General features: G+C 33.6%; 1 long non-coding RNA gene and 1 other non-coding gene across 2 annotated transcripts; one reads left to right on the top strand and one right to left on the bottom strand.

Moving 5' to 3' along the window:
- Positions 1-2,447, bottom strand: LOC126662177 (uncharacterized). Its single transcript, XR_007635700.2, has 3 exons — positions 2,332-2,447; positions 2,177-2,254; positions 1-692 (listed from the first exon to the last, which is right to left on the bottom strand). It is a non-coding gene; the product is annotated as an uncharacterized LOC126662177 (long non-coding RNA).
- Positions 2,448-8,904: 6,457 nt separating this feature from the next.
- Positions 8,905-8,977, top strand: TRNAK-UUU (transfer RNA lysine (anticodon UUU)). Its single transcript has one exon. It is a non-coding gene; the product is annotated as a tRNA-Lys (tRNA).
- Positions 8,978-16,245: the final 7,268 nt, after the last annotated feature.

Raw genomic sequence — 16,245 nt, 5'->3', positions numbered from 1 at the left:
CATGCCTTATATATAACAATATCGTAATCCAGAGTAATCATGCCAAACATAAATAATCGGATATATCGACAATTTTCAAAGTGTAATATCAAATGAAATAAATAACTAGTTCTACTGCGGTCTAAGAGTTCGAAAACAGAAACTAGTTTAATAACATAAAAACCTCCGAGGAATCAAAAGAATCGGAGTGTACTAGCTTTCAAATCATAAACCTGGAAAATTTGGGAAAACAACGGGGTCAGATATACTGAGATGAGTTTGTAATACTATTTACATTTATTAAGTTTAAAACCCTTAAATCAAAACAGTTTATACTAATATAGTATGATTATGGAAAACAGTAATGAAATGATCCCAGCGTAAGTATGACATAGCATACCGATAAACCCAGAGTGGACGGGAACAAATCCTCGTCATATTTATATACCAGCGTAAGCAATACTGTAGTCTGCCGTTTCCCAGAGTACTTACCGGTGCACACAGTCTCGATACAAGCCTATCGAGTAGCTCGTTTCAATCCAGATCCATAATCCGTAAAAAAAAACAGTTCACAAACATTTATAATATTAAAATATGATGCGGTACTTAATAAAGCGGTAAATAGCACTACAAACTCACTGCTTGCTTATCCACGATGATCTTGGCAAACAGCTAGCCCTGCGTAGACTCCGAAGCACGAGCAGTCGACGGGTCTAAAATAATAAATAGGTTAAAATCCGTACGACCCCTAACTCTAAGATCACTAGACACCATGTAGGACTAGTACAATTAAATAACCAGATAAATCACAGAGAAACACAATTCTCAATAAATTGTAATGCCGTAATTAATTCAAGACTATTGAGTTCGCACTTAAATCCAATCCGAAAATATTATTAAAATAATATTTAATTGATAAATAAAATCAATTCCTCAAATAGTGAGTTAGCCGAGTTTTTCAAAACTACCAAGCTAAACCCACATGTCGGTGACCCAAGTCCAAACCGACCCAAACATAAAATCAGAGTTATAAACCATAGTTTATAATTAATATTAAATAAAATATTAATTAATATCAAAATAGAACTCAATAGCTTGAAACCCAAGTAATTAAATATTACCGGCAATTATCTCAATTAATTAAATAACAAATAAAGCTATAATATAAATTTAATTCCAAAGGCAATCTAAGCCAAAAATATCAATTTAACAATTAAATAATAATTAATAATAATTATTAATTTAATTTTTAAATATTCAAATATTATTTTTATGCCTTAAATAATATAATTAACTTGACAAACTTTTAAATAAAATAAATCCCCAATACTTATTTAATATAGTCAATTTGTAAAATCACATATAAACTATAATAAGATTAATATTAATTCTATATTTAAAATAATGATGTCCAAAGTAATTTAAAATCATAAATAATAATATTATTAAATTGTCAAATTATAAGTCGAAACTAAATCCGTAGATTAAAATTCGAATCAAAAGACAATATATAAAAGTGAATTAATTAGAATTTAACTTAAAGAATTAATTGATTTAAAACCAAACAATCTAGGGACTATATTAGTTAATTTACCAACATCATCAATTAAACTCATAAAGCCATAATGATTCTGCCAATTACAGTAACCATGATATTCTTTTGCCAAAATAAAAATTAAACAAACCAGTGCTACCCAATTTAATTGGACATAAGCCAAAACAATTTAAACCCATTGAACAAATAGTTCTACCCACCCAACGTCAACAATTCGACATAAATATAGGAAGGACAAGGAAGAGCTAATCTCACAGAAGTCATGAATGAAAGCAACTGAATCATAATAAAGACCACTCCCGCAATTATCAATCCAACGAGCTAAAAACATGGAGCCTCATTCTCTTGTTAATCTTATTACTCACAGTGACAACTTCTAACAAACATGAAAAATATTAATATCAAATAACAATTTGACAGGATAAGGACAAACAAACTATGGGAATTATTACGACCAAAACAATTGATTAGATAACAACAACACAATATAGACTATAGCTTTTATCAACAACACATCAGCAAGAATCAAGAACGGCAGTAGAAAAATAATGATGGATGGCAGTAACAATTAATGAAGGTTGGCAGCAAGGATAACCCAAAAACGAAGAATCAATGGCGGCATGAACAAAGTGATTTACGTACCGTTATGAATTCCGAAGGTTAGAGATTTCAGAGGATCGAGTCTACTTCGATTAGAACGAGACAGATTCAAATATAATGCTAAAACGAATGAGAGCGATTCAATATACGAAGGTGCCGATTAAAGCTCAAAATAGAAAAATAAGAACAAAACTTACCGATGAACCAAAACTTTTGAGGATGATAGCAGCGTTTTTTTTTAAAATCAAGAGTAGTACGACGACTAGGGTTGACGACAATTGAAACGATGTTTTTTTTAGGGTTTTTAAAGTATTTTAAAAAGACCTGAAATCTAAAGAACAAAAGAAAAAATAGCACGGCAGTTTATATATTGCTACTACAATATGATTCTGCTTCTAATTGAAGCACACAGCTCAATGGGCTTTTCATTCATATACATGAACGAATGGGCCTTACATGGAGAAAGAATGAATTGCATGCAAGGCTCATTTACATGGAAAATATTCATAACTATTTTTTTTTATTAGTAATGCAAACTAAATATGAATCAAACCACGACCGAATCAACGAACGACTCAAATAAAATTAATATAAATATTTAATAATAATAATAATAAATTACTTAAAACTTGACGGAATGCAAAAATTATAATTCTTTTTTTTTGAATAATTTAAAAAAATACGGGATATTACACGATCTCAGGCTGAAGGGATCGCCCCTTTCACCTGAGATCATGGAGGAAACCATCCCATATAGCATGAAACTACCAGTTCTGCCAAGCTTCAAGGAGAAGGAGATCACCGAGATCACACTTCCACATTCACAACCACCATGGGGCTACTCAGCGTATCAGACGCTATTTATGCAGGGTTTTCCCAACCACGCTCACGGGCACCGTCCAGAGGTGGTACAACAAACTGAAACCAGGATCCATCAAGAGCTTCGCTTCGCTTTCGACAGAATTTCTCAACATATTCCTCACAAACATACCAGCAAAAACTACCACCAGCATCCTAAGATCATGCATTCAAGAAGAAGGAGAAACCTTACGAAGCTATATCGAACGATTCAACAAGCAAGCTATGAAGATTGATAACCTAAACGTTGACATGGCGACCGAAGCATTGCAATAAGGAACACGATTCGGAAAACTGGTAGACAAGCTGCTGGTTAATAAACCCACGACTTTCTCAAACTTGATGGGCATAGCCCAAAAATACTTCGAGCTAGACGAAGGGCGAAGGGCGATTCGTGGAAAAGAAGCGAAAGGAAAAGAATCGAAAGAGAAATCCAAAGAGAAGTCGAAGTCGAAATCCGACGATAGGAGAGGAAGGCTAGAAGAAAATAGGCGATTCGCCCCCCAAACAAGATACGAACCAAGATATGACCCAGAAACGACGAAAACAACTTCACACCGTTGAACACCAGCCAAACTAATATCCTCATGTGGATCAAAGAAAACGTCAAAAACGTGGTATGGACACCGAAGATGAAAGCCGAGATAAGGGACACGAGAAAGTACTGCAAATTTCACGAAGACTATGGACATGAAACGGACAGCTGCAGATATTTGAAGGTCGAAATTGAGAGAATGATCAACACAGGTGAATTAAGGAAATTCGTGGCCCGTAAAGAGAAAAGCAATGACAAGGGGAAAAAGAGAAGCAGAGATGACAAAGCAAAAGAAAAAGAAGACGAACGCCCATCCAAAATATTGGGAACCATACACATGATCAATGGAGGTGGCCACATCAACTCTACGATTAGGAGAAAGCAAAGGAGAGAAGTGATGAACATCAGAGTAACTCACATACCACCCGTAATCTTTGATGTTGAAGATTATGAACATGTCAAAGCACCCCACAACGATGCCTTGGTAGTAACTACTATCATTGAATATTGGAACATGGAGCGAATCCTAATCGATGAAGGAAGCGCAGTGAACCTTATGACAAACTCGGCGTACAAAATGCTTGGAGGAACCGCATCAAGGTTGCGCCGAGTCCCGATTCCACTCTCAGGACTCGGTTGTCCCTCCATCAACCCGCTAGGAGCAGTTACCCTGGAAGTGATAATCGGCCCAGAGAGAGGAATCAACAAGAAAGTTATGTCACTATTTAACATAGTAGACATGGAGCTAACATACAATGCCATCCTCGGAAGACCTTTCCTTCATGACTCAGCTGCGGTGACTAGCATAAGAGCATTGGCAATGAAAATACCAACCGAGAGAGGAGTAGTGACGCTGAGAGGAGATCAGAATATCGCTAAGAAATGCTACGACAAGTCCGTAGTAGACCTTCAAGAGAACAAGACCGAGAAGAAGGAAGAATAGGAAAGAAAAACGGCCCATCGCCAGTAACGATTTTACATCTTACCCGATGGTGTCAAAACTATCTTTAATGTTTTGTATGCAGTCTTTTTATCAATAAAAGTTCAATTTCCCTACTATATGATTGGCCAAACGAATCACTAAAGAAACAAAAATCAAGAACTGCCATGAATGATTAAATCAAAGATGAGCAATAACGAAATTATGAGTTTAGATTAACTCATAAAAAGGCAAACCGCCAAAAAAGAGTTTAGATTAACTCAAAACAAAACAAAATTACGAGTGTTAAACTCAAATAAAAGAGTTTAGATTAACTCGACCAAAATAAAAAGCGCTAAAACGGGGTTTAGATTAACTCCCAAGGCGAAACAAAAATCTAAATCAAGCATCGACTCAGAAACATTAAATAAAACAGAAGCAAACACTTATATTGAAGCAAAAAGAAGATATATTCATAAATCGCGAATTACAAATTAAAATCAAGAAACAAAAAGAAAAAACAAAATACAAAAGAAGAAACAAAATCTATTTAGCACGATCCTTAGACATTCTATCAAGAAGATCGCGAGCAATAGCTTGAGGATCCAACCCGTTGACTCCAGACAGATCAATGTTCGGATTGTGCTCCAAAAGCTTCCTCCCAATTGCAAGGCGATACTCACTAATCAAAGCAGAATAAAAAGCCTTCGTATCAAGTAGATGGATATGAAGCCCTTCTACCTCAGATCTTAGCTTATTTCGCTCCTCGCCAACGAGGGTATTGATTCGAATAAGCTCTTCGATCTCCCGAGTCAAGTCATTAGTTTTCTTCTCGATCACTTTGACTTGGCGATCATTAATCGCATCCTGCGCCTTGAGTTGCGATAAGAGCGAATCATGCTCCTCTAAGGATGCCTTCAACTTCGCCCTCTCAGACTCAGACGTCGTCAGAAGAGAAGATAGACGCTCGACCTCCTCCTCAGTACACTGGCGGCGATCATTCAACATCAAAACAGACTGGAGAGCCTACAACACAGAAAAACAAGTCATCAAATATAAATAAGGAAATAGCGAATCCAAAAAGCAGTATACTTCAATAAAAATCAACTTACAGAAAAGCCGTAAAAACAAGCAAGATCGAAGAGTTCCTTCCCTGACCTGGAGCAGAACCAAGTAATGTCGTCGGGAATCGCCAAAGTCCTGATGTATTCCGCCAACACTCTAGGATTCAGCAAACTTGCCGGATCGTGACCTTCAACCCACTGCACCAGATTGGGAGCAGACGAAGAACCTTCGGGAAGACTCTCCCTTGAAGGGGAGTCATTACTCACTCGACGTCTTTTCCTAGACGGAGAATCCACATTTTGACTCGGGGAGATCTCTTCCGAATCGACAACAATCAATTCCCCCGAATTCACCTCCTCGGCCTCTTCCAGAATATCCAATGGAGCTGGAGGGGGAAGTGAAGATATAACAGCCTCATCGCCTATCGGTTCTTCAACCGCATCGCCATCATCTATGACGATAACACCATCGCCAGCAAGCAACACTACCTCGGAAGGAATTACAGCAACTTCGGCATCATCTCTCGGAATAGGCTCGGCGATGTGAGCTTCGGGACCGCCCATTGGAATATCCAAATCTACTTTAAATCCGGAAAGGAAATCGTCAGAAGAAGAAGACATCCTACAAAAAGAAAAGAAACACCAAGTAAACTTAATACAATAAATATACCTTGAAGAAAGGAATAACGAAGATCCGCCAGGCCTCGAGAAGGATCCTCCAAAGGAAACCATCGATGCCGAAGATGACTATTAACTAAAACATCTAAGATAGGATGTTGAAAGACACTATGGAATGATAAATCAGAAGCAAGGATCGACTCAGATAAACTTAAAGGAGACGGACAGCTCCAGACTTTATAAGTAGAAAAACCATCCGAAAAATGAAGAAAAGCAAAATTATGATAAACTACAAAGAAACGCCTTCGCCAGCGGCTGTTCAAATAAGGAAGATAAATATGGGACCGCCCTTTCCTACCAAGTGCAAACACGAACCATCGCATTTCCTAAAATCTACAAAATAATACAGCACATTAAGAGAAGGGACATAGCCCCGAAACCTACACGCTTCTACAAAGGCGAGCACCACCTTAATCGTACCAGGATAAAGTTGCCCTAAGCCAACTCCTAAATCCCTACATACTTCTACTAAAAATGGATCTAAGGGAAATCTAAGACCAGCAGCGAACTGCTCATCAAAAACAATCACCCTACAAGATGAACTAGGAGAATCGGAAGCGGCCATATCGGCACCAGGTAATATTACCCTATAGTTAAATGGAAAAATATACTTAAAATAAATATCCAAGACTTCGCTCCTACGAAGCCCTGATCTGGTAATTGCCATGGTAGTGCATGCATCTTCCACTCGACTAAGAGGCATCCTAGAACAGGAAATCACAAACACAAATATAAATTAAAGATCAGACAAAAAAGATATTGAAGAACATCAAGAACAATAAAACATTTCCCAGAACAACAATCGCAGAAAAAGAAGGAAAACAAAAAAGCATCTTCAACACCTTCAAAGCACGACAAACAAAGAGAAAAAACATACCTGAGAATCTGGAGAAGCAAATTGTGAAGGGAAGAATAAACAAATGAAGAACAAAAAGAAGATAACTGAAGAGTGAGAATAATTTCAAAATAGAAGTGAAAAGAGAAAATAGAAATATGAAAAGCTTAAATACGAAGAGTTTCAAAATGACGAACATTTATCAAATCATTAAATAATGACACGTGGCAAGATAGAGAATATTACTGGAGAAGAAAAACAACTCGCTAATATATAAAACAAATCGCCCAGAATATAAAAAGACTCGGCTCCAAAAGAGCTAAAATCTACGAAGACATGAATACCAATCACTTCAGCTCACTTGCGGAGGGGCTAATGATGGATACCAAATCCTACGGTAGTTACAATGGAGCCGAATCACAGGAGATCCACTCTCAGGTGATAACGGACTCCTAATAAAGACTAGAATATATGAGAAAGACGGTCGAATCCCTTGAGATCCGCCGACGAAACAATGAAGACCAAATCCCTTAGGATCCGCCCAAGGCGCGTTAATTCGGGATTTGGGTAGATCGCCATATCTAGAAGTATCTTCCCATTTGGACACCATCTCCAACATGGAAAGATAAGCTCTATCTTAGGAAGACGAGACTATTTAGGAAGACGTTCCTAAATAGGACTCATGTCTGAATAAGGTAGATCACGACAAATTAGGGTGAATCTCTACAATGTAGCTCGATCCCTACAAAGTAGGATTCACTTACCTATTACGACTCTACAAGGTATGCATTCATCTACTATAAAAGGAGCATGAGGTATGCCTAAAATCACAATTTCATTTATATACTCAAAACGCTGCTCAAAACTCTAAACCGACTTTAGCATCGGAGAGTTAATCGGACAACCACCGTCCGGTTAGCTTCTATCCTATTTTGCAGGTCTCATTCACCAGTTCAGAAGGCAGACTCCATCATTCCATTTTAAAATTAAAAAAAGTAACAATTTTATTATTTGATTTTACATAATATATAGATGTCGATAATAATATTAAATGAAAAGTATTTATTTTATTATAAATAATAATTACAAAATAAAATAGGTGTATTTTATAATGTAAAATAAAGTATTTTTTGTATGAATTTTCAAAAAAAAATAGTAAAAATTAAATAAAGAAAATATAATAAAAAGGGCTGATTACTAAAAAAATCACGAACTTTACACGAAGTTTCATTTTAATCATTACCTTTAAAAGTTGCCATTTAAAGGCATGAACTTTCATATTGTTTCAAATTCATCATTTGAGTGTATTTTTATTAACTAAATTCTTCACTAAACCATTAATAAAAGATCCAAGTTATTAATCAACATCAAATCTTATTATCTTTTTGTTAGAGTATCTAGGATTAGGAATTTTTAGTCAGATAAAATATACCGAATTTTACTTTGGTGATAGATTTGAAATAAAATGAAAGTTCGTGCCTTTAAATGACAACTTTTAAAAGTCATGATTAAAATAAAATTCCGTGTAAAGTTCGTGATTTTTTTAGGAATTAACTCTAATAAAAATGTTAAGAAAGTTCTATTTATCTAAATTTTATTAGAAAAGCTATTTTTCTAATTAAATAAACAGTTAACCTCTTAACTTTCCGCACAGTAAACTGCATAAACTGAACAAAATTTATATCATTTTGCTGTTTTTAAGAACATAAAACTATCATTATTTATTTACCCCCAAACTGGAATGATCGAAATAAAAAAAAAATATATTCAGATAAAATTTAGCTTTGACTGAGAAAAAAAATATCCAGATCGAACTAAAATAGAGCTATTACAAGCTTGACTTCTCGATAATATATACATTGAAAAGGGCCAAATCAAATTGCCGTCTTAGCTCAGCTGGTAGAGCGCATGGCTTTTAACCATGTGGTCGTGGGTTCGATTCCCACAGACGGCGTTGTCCCTTGTTTTTGGACTAGGAAAAGACCACATTTAATTAAAGTTGAAAATTAATCAATTCAAAAAATATATGTTTATTTTTTTTAATTTACGGTTAGTGGTTTAGAGTTTAAATTTATGTTTATGTTCAGATTCATTATTTAAAATTTTAAAACCACGATTAACCGATTTATAAATAATGTATATATCTTAGATTTTTTTTTTAAAAAAAAGTACTTCAAATAAAATATACTAACAATAAATTATTATAGCTATTATACATCTTATGTATACTGCGTTTATACTTTTAGTTATAAATTATATATTTTTTAAAATAGTTTTTGATTCAGTAGTTATTTTATTTGGTAAAAAATTAAATTGAATAAAACTATAGTTTAGTATATGTCTAAAATGTTATTCTATAAAATTTAATTTCTTTAGTTACACAGTTAAAAACTACGAAACTGGAAATTAAAACTGTTCTAAATGATTAACTATTTTAAATTATAATTTTCTAGTTTTTATTTAAAAATTACCATATGGTATATCGATTTGTAAATGAAGTTTATAGACCAGTCAATCAACCGGTTCTTGCCCAACTTCAGGCAGGGGCAGGACCAGGCTATATGTCTGAAGGGACATCCGTCCCCGCAAATTTATCTTTTTTAATAAAAATACTCTTCGATTTTTTATTTTTCAAAAAAATATAGTTATTTTTATATACTTTTTTTCCCATAAAAAAAGTTTGTATGATTTCATTCCTATATTTTATAAAAGCTAATTCCTCCCCTGGCTCCAGGTTTTATTGAAGATTCTGCAGAAACACAAAAGGTTGATTTTGTAGAAGCAAAAAGTGGAAATCAGCAACTAAACTTCCTGACTTGTGCTAACCTATAGAAACACACATGAAAACGTCCTGTGGCAAAATAAAAAGAGAAATTTAAAAATATATCTAAAATACAAAAATAATAGAATTTTATATATTAACAAAGAAATATTAGAACAAATATATCACAATTTTAATATTTTTGTAATTTTACTCTTTATGTTTTAATATTTATGATTTTACTCTCTCTCTCTCTCTCTCTCTCTCTATCTCTATCTCTCTTCTTTTTTCTCCATTCTTGTTCCTTCCTTCTTCATTATTTCTCTGCCATTGCTCCGCCATCGCTCCGTCATCATATCACCGTCGCTCTGCCGTTGTTTCACCATTATTTGAGATTTAAATTATTGATTTTGTAATTTTTATGATTTATTTTAACTTACAAATCTAAAAAAATGGATCTTATAATTTTTCAGTTTTCAGATCTAAAAATTTGTCGAAAAAACTTTCATCAGAAAAAAACAATTTTCTGCAAAAAAAAAAACGATTTTCTGCCAAATACAGTGTCTGATTATCATATCATTATCACTGTATTATCATATCGTTATCATAACACTGCAGAAAATAAAACATTTTCTATAGAAAATAATGCTTGATTATCATATTGTTATCATAACATTATCATGACGTACTTTATTCACAACAATATATTATCATAACGTTATCATAATGTACTTTATCATAACTAGATCATAATATTTTATTATACCTTATCATATTATAATCAAACAGTATCATATTATTATCATCAAATTTATCATATTGTTATTATAACGTTGTTTATCTTTTATCATAACTGTATCGCACTATTATCATAACTGTATCATACGATTATCATAATTGTATATTGTTATGATATTGATATGATAATCATCATACAAACATGTTAACGTTAATTGATAATCAAGCACTTTTCTTGATACTATTATCATAAACCTTATCATACTATTATCATAATCGTATAATATTATGATATATATATATGTTAACGTTAATGATACTGATATGATAATCTAGTATTGTTTTTGACAATTTTTTTTGCAGTGTTATGATAATGATATGATAATGTCATAATGAACCGATATGATAATCAGACGCTGTTTTCTGCAGAAAATTGTTTTTTCCATCATAAAATTATTTTTTATGCAAATTTATAGATCTGAAACTGAAAAAAAATTAAAGAGCAATTTTTATAGATATGAGAATTAAAATAAATCGTAATGATCACCACGATCTAAGAAAAAAATTGTTAAAACTAAATATGAAAGAACGGTGGATCGACGGAGGCGTGATGGCAGATCGACGACGGTGTGATGGCGGAACGACGGCGGATCGATGAAGGAACAGCGGCAGAACAATAAAAAAGAAGAAAAGAACATGAACAGAAAGAAGAAAATGGAGAAGAAGAAGACGAGAGAGAGAGAGAGAGAGAGAGAGAGAGAGAGAGAGAGAGAGAGAACAAAAATGAAATACACGTGTTAGAGTAATAAAAAAAATACTTAGAGTAAAAATAATAAAAAATAAGTATTATTATAATAAAAAAAGAGCTTAGAGTAAAAAAATAAAAGTGCTAAAAATATGAGGTATTTTCTCTATCTTTTATTGTTGTTGAAATAAACATTATTATTATTTGGGAAAAGGGTCATTTATGCCCCTAACGTTTGACTCGAGAATCAAGTAAGCCCTCAACGTTCGGAAAGGTTCAAATATGCCCCTAACGTCTTAAAAATTGAACAACCAGGCCCCTAATTTTGACAACCATGCCCCCAACGTCTCACTTATAAGTCACAATTAGGGCCTTGTTGTTCACTTTTTAAAACGTTGGGGGCATATTTGAACCTTTCCGGACGTTAAGGGCTCATTTGATCTTGTAGACAAACCTTAGGGGCATAGATGACCCTTTTCCCTTATTATTTTATAAAATGGAGTGTTTTCTATAATTTTTTCAAATTAAAATATATTACGACATAATTTAAAATTAATTTATAGAAATAGATTACAACAAATAATATTTCCTGTATTCCAAAATAATATAAAATTTAGAGTAAATATAAATATTAAAAATATAAATGTATAGATATTGAATAAATATCTAAATATATATTACATTTAACATAATTAAATACCAACTCTATATTTTTGGTGATTTTTAATTTTAGATGCTTTTACTATAACTAATAAATAGGAATTACTTTGACAAGAAAGGAATACCTTCCTAAGATATTATACAATATTCTCTTTAGAAATAAATAACACAACCGCCCATATTCTATCCTTTGCCGATTTTCTTGAACTTTCAATTGTAAACAATGCAAATAAAAACAAAATTCTCGTTTACCCATCCTCTAACCCAACTCTTAGATATGTAATACATTTTCTAAAACCCTACTTAAAAAGTAATATATATATACTTCAAAATTATTTTCTGAAAATATAAATTATTTTCTGTAAAAATAAATTATTTATACATTATATGCTAATCTATCCACTAAAACGCTTGGCCCACTCTTGAAATTGCTAAAATATAATAAAATTATATTTGATTCATAAAATAAAGTACAAAAGAATAATTGTTAATTATTATTTTGAAAAAAGATTTTTTATCATATAAAATCATAAAACAATTGCAAAGACGGTGGGTAGACTGGACGGTTGTTCCCTTCTGTCAAAATTAAAACAACTTATTTGAAGAATGTATCATGTCAAAATTTTGTCTTGAGAAGTATTCACTGCCTGATTCAAAAAAAAAAAAAAATACCTTTGTAGATTTTCAATTATTTGGTTTAATATTTGTTTGATAGAATATTTTGGATGCTGCATATTATTTGCCATATTATCTTTTCAACAAGGAATCTAATGGACGTCTTTGAGCAGATGCATTTTCTATGAGAAAAAAAATCAGAAATGAAAAATACAAATGATAAAAGGATGGCCAAATTCTAAAAAAATAATAAACTTTGCGAGTTTTATCAGTTATGACCAAATCTTTTAAATTTTGCAAATATAACCCGTTTTGGCAAATTATGTTTCATTTATAGTCAAATTCAAATCAAAACGATTCTTGCCAATATGACAACCATGTATATAAGATTTAATCACAATAAAATATCAAACATTTACGTGTTGTGTCATAATAAAAAGTTTAATCACAATAAAAATATCAAACCGATCTAAAAATGGCTATAAAAGGAACATAATTTGCCAAAACGAATTATATTTATAAATTTTAAAAGTTTTGGTCATAGTTGACAAAAATCACAAAAGTTTGGTATTTTTTTAAAATTTGGCCTAAAAAATATGTGTTTCTTTTTTAATTATATTGAAAATGAGTTTTCTTCACCACACTATTTATGCAGTAAAAAGTTGTAAAATTTTAATTAATGAATCTCAATGTAGTCTCATATAATATTCCGAAATTTTTAATTTTAAGTTAAGCTACTTATCACAATTTGGACGATCAAAATTATAAAAAATGTTATTTAAATTCAAATTAAAAATTTAAATACTTTGGTAAGCTCATTAAAATTATTGTATCTATCAGAAATAAAATTGCAATTCTCGATCAAAAATAAATTTAAGCGAGACTAAGAAAAAGTACAAAAATTTAGAAGAATGGAAATAAAATAAATTACAAATTCCGGGTAATAATTGTAAAATTATTATAGAATCCTATAAATCTCATATCGCTAAAGAAAGATAAAGTCCACATGCTGGCCTATAAATACAAAGCCCAAACCTCTTCTAGGGGCACGTATTATCACTTATCAATATATTTTGAATATTGCCCAATATTACTCTTTTACTAGCTTTAGCATCATAGTAGACTCGCGGCCTGAACCCAAGATCCATCCACAGGGATGTTGGACAAACGGTAACAGATCTGACTCACATACATTCTCGGATACATCATTTGGCACCGTATATGGGAACCGAGTTCTCAGATAAATTCTATTGATGGAAAAGTAATAAACGAAGAAATCACGAAGTTACCCACACCACCAACCAACCACCAGAAAGACCCGCAGGAACACTTACACCCCTACAAGCGAATAAAAAACCACGAGGAGCAGAAAGAGAAGCAAATCTCCATAGGTACACGCGGAGCAAGTGGACACCTATGTAACGGTTCACGATGTATGCATGGAGAAACAAGAGGAAACGAAGGAAGATCCGTTAGTAGTCGAAGCAGTAGTGCAAGGAAGCAGAGTCGACGAATATTCGTAGATTCGGGAGAAGCGACGAATATCGTAACATGGGACACTTATCGAACATCCGATGGGAGCATGATCCGGATAGGACTACAACCGAAGAAATTCAAAGGAATTGAAGGATTAAGACTACATTCGATGGGTACCGTTACCATCCAACTGATGCTCGGAGGGTGAAGGATCGGGAAAGACCATCGCTGCTTTATTCCACGTACTGAATAGGAAGTTACCCTATAACATGATATTGGACAGTTTTGTACGAGTCAGGAGCGGTAATAGACATACGAAATTTTCGGATGATGTTTCCCGTGCAAGGAGGAACGATCGTCGTCATTGGGGATTCAGAAGCTGTAGGGGAATGTCGACGAGCCGTCATGGCAAAACTTCTCCCTGTCGATAAAATACTCAACCTACTGTGTGGAGAACCAATGTCTGACCCAGTATGAGTCTAGGAGATACAGAGAAGTGGGAGGTCTATTTGGAGAAGACGATGAAACTCAGAACCAGAATGTCTGAGTATACGAAGGGAGCAATAAAAGAAGTATTACAAAAATTTTCACATACCTTTGCAACCGAGTCTTCGGAAAAAGAGGAGTAGATCCTGAAATCGCATGTCACGAGCTTAACATGGACCCGACAGCCAAACCAGTCAAGCAGAAGAATAGAGATATTCCGAGGAATAACAAAAAACAATCACAAAAAAGATAGAAAAGCTGCAAGAGGCTGGATTCACCAAACCCATCAAGTATCCAGAAGGGTTGCCAACGTAGTGTTGGTCACTAAGGCTGATAGGAAATTCCATATGTGCGTGAACTTCACAGATCTCAATAAAGTCTTGGGAAATCCCTACGTGGTTGAGTAGTGTTGATCACTTCCTACAGGGTTTAAGCGAAACTCTCCCCCGTCTCGAATTGGGCGTTCCGAACCTTTGGAAATGGATGGCCGATCTTGTCGTTTGTAGTTGGAATATCAATGTGTATGGACTATCGCCAGGCGTTTCTCTAGTGTGCTATAACAGAGGGACTTTTTCTTTGTTTATGTGATTTGGTGTATTTTTATTAGTTTCCATATTTCTGAGATCCAATCACTGAAATTTTATCAGAAATGTATTTCCACATACGACGTCAAATGATGAATCCAGAGAGAGGGTTAAGGACCCGTCCTGAGGTATACGGATCCGGCTTTAGTGCCGGTACGGGTTGGACTATCTGTGGAAGATAAATTCACAAAGAAGTTAGAAAGGAACTTGGATTTTGGACCCCGAGTTTTCTCCGATGATTAAGTCAGTAGGTTAGATATGGTATTTAAGTTTTTATAATAAATTAGCGTAAAGAGAAACAAAAAAATGAGACAATTACCTTTTTTATATGCTTCTTCGTGTGCCCTTCCTTTATTTGGCGATGTAGGATTTCGAATTTTGTAGTGTTCCATCAATAATTAAAATAGAAATATTTGTAATCATAAAACGGAAAGAGTAATAATTTATTACTTTCTCCACTTTTATTTAATTATCGGTTTAAGAAAATAAATTTATCTATAAATTGTTGTCACTTCAATATTTTTATATTTCTAATTCATCCTAACATTAAATCACTTTATAAAATGGGCAATTCAACTTTCAAGGCTAAATTCTTTATTCATTGAGTTAATAAATAGGCTTAAATGCTCCAAAAATCATGAACTTTCGCGTGTTTTGGGTAAATAACACGAACTTTCAATTTTGGTTTTTTAATACATACACTATCCAATTTTTGCAATAATGACACCGGTTGTAATTCCGGCTTCTTGATGCACATGTGGCACCGCCCGCGACAAGCTGTCCCAACCCGTGCTTAATAGGTGGCATAACTCCCCCCACGTCATCGAAACTACGCCGTTTTGGTCTCCAAATTTCTAGAACGAAACTACGTCGTTTTATGCTATACTCATCGTTTTAATTCTTCACTTCTCTTAATCGTCGTTTTATGCTATGCTCAGTTTTCAATTTAGGCCAAATTCATTTGTGAACAGATTGAAAAGAAACGATGAGTAACCTTTGCCCTTCTCCTAAACACGAACCCTAATCGAAATATCCCCAACCCCAATCCAAATTTTACGAACCCTACTCCAAAAATCAATAACCCATACCTAAAAATCACGAACCCTAATCCCAAAATCAGGAACCTTAATCCAAAACCCTAATTGTTCTTTCTTGCT

This window comes from Mercurialis annua, linkage group LG8, assembly GCF_937616625.2.
Source record: "Mercurialis annua linkage group LG8, ddMerAnnu1.2, whole genome shotgun sequence".
NCBI classification, from domain to species: Eukaryota; Viridiplantae; Streptophyta; class Magnoliopsida; order Malpighiales; family Euphorbiaceae; genus Mercurialis; species Mercurialis annua.
This window is presented reverse-complemented; position numbering and strand designations above follow the sequence as displayed.